At 41.4% G+C, this 6,000-nt stretch overlaps 1 long non-coding RNA gene across 1 annotated transcript; it reads left to right on the top strand.

Annotated features, from left to right (window-relative positions):
• The first annotated feature begins 3,234 nt into the window (after positions 1–3,234).
• On the top strand, positions 3,235–4,155 carry LOC124695197. Its single transcript, XR_007000544.1, has 3 exons — positions 3,235–3,269; positions 3,808–3,876; positions 4,011–4,155. It is a non-coding gene; the product is annotated as an uncharacterized LOC124695197 (long non-coding RNA).
• The last annotated feature ends 1,845 nt before the right edge of the window (positions 4,156–6,000 follow it).

Consider the following 6,000-nt stretch of genomic DNA (forward strand, 5'->3'; position numbering starts at 1 on the left):
GTATTTGAACAATTTTTTATTTGAACAATTTTCGAATTTGAATTTTCTCGAATATTTGAGATAAAACATTTTACATTTAAATATATATTTTAATTAAAAAATTAAATCTTAAGAACGAAAAAACAGAAAAGAAAAATAAACAGAAAATAAAAAGAAACAAAAAAGAAAAAACAGGAATGAAAAAGAAAACAGAACAGAAAAAGAAAAGAACAGAAAATGATCTCAAAAAAAGAAAACGGCCAAGTGGCCCAACACCCGAACTGGGCCGGCCCGTACCGCGCGCGGGGGTGTGCGGCGCGCGGTACGCGCCGACCTGGTCGGTGTATAGGAAATCCGGGCCCTATGCGCTGACCTGGTCAGCACAGGAACAACCGCCGCACACCCAGGCGGAGGGCGTTGGGCCGGCCCAGTTTATTTGCCTTTCCCTTTTTCTTTCCATTATTTTCTGTTATTTTGCAAACTCGAATAATTCACGAATTTGATTTTTTTTTGGATCTGTACAATTTTTCGGAAATTTTCTCGACCTTCCTAACTTTTTTCTACAGAAAGCGAAGATATAAGTTTCGTCTTATCTTATTATGCCAATTAATCAGAAGTCGAATGGACCAAAAATTCGGTCAATCACAATAACTGAAGGAAGATTCTATCAAAAAGTTGAGGTTCAGTAGTTCTTTTTCGAAACGGTGACTAATTGATAACATGTATAGCAGAAGGGGAAGAGTTTTTATTCTCTCTCCTGCAGGGGCAGAGTATCTTTGTATGATTAACTGAACTTTTCTCTATGTGGTACATACACATATCATTTGTATAAGGTTGCAGATATATGCTGATAGGGCAAAGGTGTCCGGTCTTTCGATGAGATGAAGATAAGTCGATTTTGTTGGTGGAGTTCGTGCTTGACGATCTGACTATACGTGCACCAATGCAATCGCTAGGACAATCTTCAGAAGTTATTAATATTGTGAGTGCACGATCAGCCTGACCAGCGAGAATCTTAATTCCTGCATGAAATCGAAAACGAGTCTCTACTATATTAAATGGTTAGAGGTGGTGGAATGGTTGATACCTTCTCTCCCCACCCAGTTTAGTTTCACATATTTAGATACCGACGCAGAAAAAAAGACGGCGGGAATATCACCCAGAAAATCACGGGGAGTTATTAAATAAAGCGCACATCACGATTTCTCAACCTCCACCGCTGCCCTCTTTCCCACGACCAGGCACCCTCTCCCATTCAGGTGAGGAACCGCCGCCCTGACGGAGGACGCGTATTTCCCATCGCGTGCTGCAGGCGCCATGCCCGGATTCCACACCGTCACTTCGAGCGCCGCCGAGATCCTCGGTTGATAGAACCAGCGTCACAAACGCCCGTCCCTCTGTACACGCCCGTCCCTCTTTACATTGAGAACGCTGGCCCCACGATCGATCCACCAATTCAGCGCACAGGTCGTTGAGGACGCTGGCCGCCGATTCGTTCGCCGCCGGACTCGTCGGTCATCGCGTCTCAGGCGGCAGAGGCACGCAGGTACGTGAGGAGGCTGAGCAATTTACAGATCCTGGTTATAATTTTTTCTCCACATACTTCAGTACCTAGCTGATTTCCCAATGCTGATTCTCGTTGGTTATCATCTATGCATGTAGCCAAGACTTTCCACTATAATTACTTATCATTCTAAGAAATTTGTATTCTTATACTGTTTCATCCAAATACATCAACAATAGGTTTGGAATGAAATAGGCCCCGGATGAGCCGTAGCAGGAGTTTCCACCGATTCGGACGCTCCGGTGGTTTGTATCTAGGGAAACCCTAGGGCGGGGACCCCGCAAATCTACCCCTAGGATTAGGGTTAGGGTTTGAGTTAGGGTTAGCAATGGACTTTTTTCCTTTGTTTTAGGACATATGTACATCCATAGCAGATGTTGGGCCTACTGGCTCCCGTCGACCCGTCTACGAAGAGCGTCACTCGTGGGATCTACATAAGCCATCTACCATTTTTTCCTTTTAAAAAAGTAACTATTTTTACATAATTCATACTAGTACATAAATAAAACAAACATAATATAAAGCAAATGAGAGAGAAGAAAAAAACAAAAAAAAATATGTATGCCGAGGGTGGCCGTCGGCATAGGTGGGTGATGCCCTATGCCGAGGGTGGCCCTCGGCGCCTCGCTGACGCCGTGACCGAGCCGTCACGGCCGGAGCGGGACCGGAGCACATGCCCGTGCTACGCCGACGGCCTAGCGTACGCCGAGGGTGGCCGTCGGCGTATCTCTCTCTACGCCGAGGGTATTCATACGCCGAGGGGCTCGGTGGGCTGCTGCCATGGACCGGACGTACGCCGACGGCCCCGACATTTGGCCGTCGGCGTACGCCACGGCCATCGGCGCAGCGAGCCATTCCTGTAGTGATCCTTCATTTGGTTCAGGCTTGAAAGAGCAATCACGTTTTGCCACTGCCGCTTCTGGCTCTAGCTTCTAGCGAACCTCCATGGCAACCTGCCAGCTGACCTATGGAAATGGTACGATGAAGATGTGGGATCTTGTTAATTAATCACTATCTGTTCGCATCGTTTCTTTTTTACTCCTGGTGAGATTCTTTTAATCACTTTATTCTGGATTTGCTTGGTTCAATGGTCGTTGACTCAGGATAGTAAACGACTTCAAGCCATAGATAGTAAATCCATGAATTATTTTTTAAATTTTGGGCCATATGGGAAGTAAGATTCTTGTGGAAAATCCAGTATCTTATGTATCTTGGCATCTTGAGGTCATGATGTGCATTTATCCTTTATGTGCTGATTTATATGTTGGACATACAAGAAAAATGAATTCTCCATTGCTTGTTGATGTATGCTACTAGATAAATTAATTGCTTTTTCAGTTAAAGCCTCATTTACTTAGTATTCCAGTTAAGAATATTCGGTCTTCTATGTATAACAAACGTATTTTCTTTTGCAAGCTCATTGTTTGGTTCAAGGAAAATAGCTTCAACGCACATTTTTGTTGATGCAGGTGCAAGCATCTTCTTGCATCTCGAGGTCTTACTAAGTAGCGACATTTACTTCTCAATACAGGTACCCCGGTCTGTCATGATGCATGAAAACGCACTATAGGGTGAATGGCGATTAATGCCATTAACTGCGAACTCCATCCCTGCATGATCTGTTGCACGAGTTTGTAGGTCTCAATATCTTCTCTTGGATAAGATGTCTGGATCTTCATACTCTCGTTGTGCTGACAATCTCCACCTGTCTAGCTCAAGGTTCTATGTATGTGTTCCACTTGTGTTTTAGTAATTATGCTGTTAAGGAATTGGCACGATAAAATTTTGACTACCAGACTTTTTGTAACTGATCAAAGATTGATGATGGAATTGAAGTTTACTGGATTGATGAATTATGTTATTGCAACTTTTTCTGAACCCTGTTCACTGTTCAATTTTGCACACACATCTTTTCAGGGTATCACTATAGTCATGAACCATGACATTTTATATTTATCACATCTGATTACTAGCTTACAGAGATAGGTATTTAGCCATACGACTGTAAAGAGGTAGTTGTTTCATTCGTAATAGAACTAAGAGCAATCAAATATTGTTTCTTCTAGAAAACTGAAATACATGAAAAATACATATTCTTCAGAATGGATGGTTCAGTTAAAAAAAGTTGAACAATTATTATCATTAGGATGGGCATATATTATATTCCTGTGAGACCTACTACATAATAACGTACCATCAATCTATGACAGGTTCAGCTATATACTTTTACTGACTATTGTGCTTTGGTGTTTTCATTGAACCAGATAGCAAGATAGCAGTTAAATAAATCTGAGCTTGTTCCTAGAAAGCCAACTCCACTGAAGTCTCCCGTAGTACGTGTACATGTATATGCACGCTTGATTTTCTGTTTACATGTATATGCATGCTTGATTTTATGTTTTAACATTTGGCATGTGGAGAAAAATGCTCTTCACTTAAATTGTTCTAATACTGAAGTTTTTTTTAGTCTTTCCAACTGATGTAGGCCGCCGAGTCAAAGTCAAATGCTCAATGTAACGGCTAATTAGCGTTGAGAAACACCTATGTGTTGCTGCACCCGTAATATTACATATACAAGGTTCAATTCAGTCCAGGTTGTATCTATTCTTTTATGTCCGTCTTTGTCACAAGTACATGAGGTTTTGGGTTCTTGGCCACCCATATGTATTATCTTAGTTCTCTGCATGCTGAATATAGACAAACGTGGTACTATCTTATATATATTTGCACACTAAGTATAGCCAAAAGGGGGTGCCTACCTTGTAGTGTTGGTCTTCCAATTGATACATGCCTACAAGATAACTCATGCTATTTTTGGTTGGTTTGTTTTACGGATTCTTCATAGCTATAATATGTGGACCGGGCATCACTCAACAACACTGCATGTTCTTGGAAAACAACACTTAGCCCTGCTCAATATACCATTCAGCAATGCATGTTCAGTCCAGGCTAATTAGTGTTGAGAAACACCTATGTGTTGATGCACCCGTAATATTATATATACAAGGTTCAATTCAGTCCAGGTTGTATCTATTCTTGTGTTTCCGTCTTTGTCATAAGTACATGAGGTTTTGGGTTCTTGGCCACCCATATGTATTATATTAGTTCTCTGCATGCTGAATATAGACAAACGTGGTACTATCTAATATTTATTTGCACACTGAGTATAGCCAAAAGGGGTGCCTACCTTGTAGTGTTGGCCTTCCAATTGATACATGCCTACAGGATAACTCATGCTATTTTTGGTTGGTTTGTTTTACGGATTCTTCATAGCTATAGTATGTGGACCGAGCATCACTCAACAACACTGCATGTTCTTTGAAAACAACACTTCGCCCTGCTCAATATACCATTCATAGGATAGTATCATTGTCAATAAATGGTTATTGGTGATGTTGTAAGTTGTAACTCATGATTTTCCAGTGTAACTAAATGGTTATTGATGATGTTGTAACTCATGATTTTCCTATGTAATACATGCAGCTTTCAATCTCAAGCCCATCTAGCATTTTGCATCGAGATCCTAGTGTACACGTTGGACTACGAGGTTCTCTTTTGAAAACCAGCACTAATGTAGCATTTTGTGCAAATGTTTCTTGGTTTTTTTCCTTTTTCGCTGAGTGTTTTTTCACTACATCTGAAGATGTCTTTCATTACAAAGTTCGATCCAATACAGGTTACACACTTACACTCCAAACGGATCTTGTTTTTTGATGTTTGACATTCTGTTTATACCAAACAGATACTGTGCCGACAAGCTTCTAAATTAGTGTTTCATTTTTTGCCTGGTTTTTAGACCGAAAATTCCTGATGATTCCTCAGTTAGTAAATCATCAGTTCTTATAAGACTTAGCTTCACTATTCAGATTCAATTGTTGACCAATAGCTTGTGAAGTAGTAAGCCTCTTCCATGTGCTAGGCTGGCCACAGATGATGTTAACTTGTTTGCGTGCCTATTCATGATTCACAGGAAAGGATGCTATCACATTTCACAAGAAGGGCGTCCCGTACGGGATTTGTATATTTTAGCATGAATTCAACAAGGAGGGAATGTTTCTTGATCTATTTGTTGTGCTCTGTTGTGATCCCCGCCATTGTCTTCCAGAACCTTCAGGCGCAACTAGAGAGCAGCTTGCCCATTGCCAGGTGATCCACTACTGCCAGGAAATGTAAAGATATTTTATATCTTAATGGTTTTGGCGTTCCTTTCCCTCACATTTCTGCATTTCTTTTGTTAATATGGGGATGGGAGCAAATAAGGAGGCCTCAATTCAAAGAAATCCATTGCTCTTTGGCTGCCTGTTCTTTGGTGCTTGCAACGCATGATGCCTTCTCTTTCTTCGGTAGCGCTCCATGCTGGACTTCCAACAAAAATGGTTTGCCTTACAGGAAGGTTCAAATACGCCTTGATCGGCCTCTTCCTGCATCCTTTGACTATTGTTGCCGTGCCACAAGCT

This window comes from Lolium rigidum, chromosome 3 (assembly GCF_022539505.1).
Source record: "Lolium rigidum isolate FL_2022 chromosome 3, APGP_CSIRO_Lrig_0.1, whole genome shotgun sequence".
NCBI lineage: Eukaryota > Viridiplantae > Streptophyta > Magnoliopsida > Poales > Poaceae > Lolium > Lolium rigidum.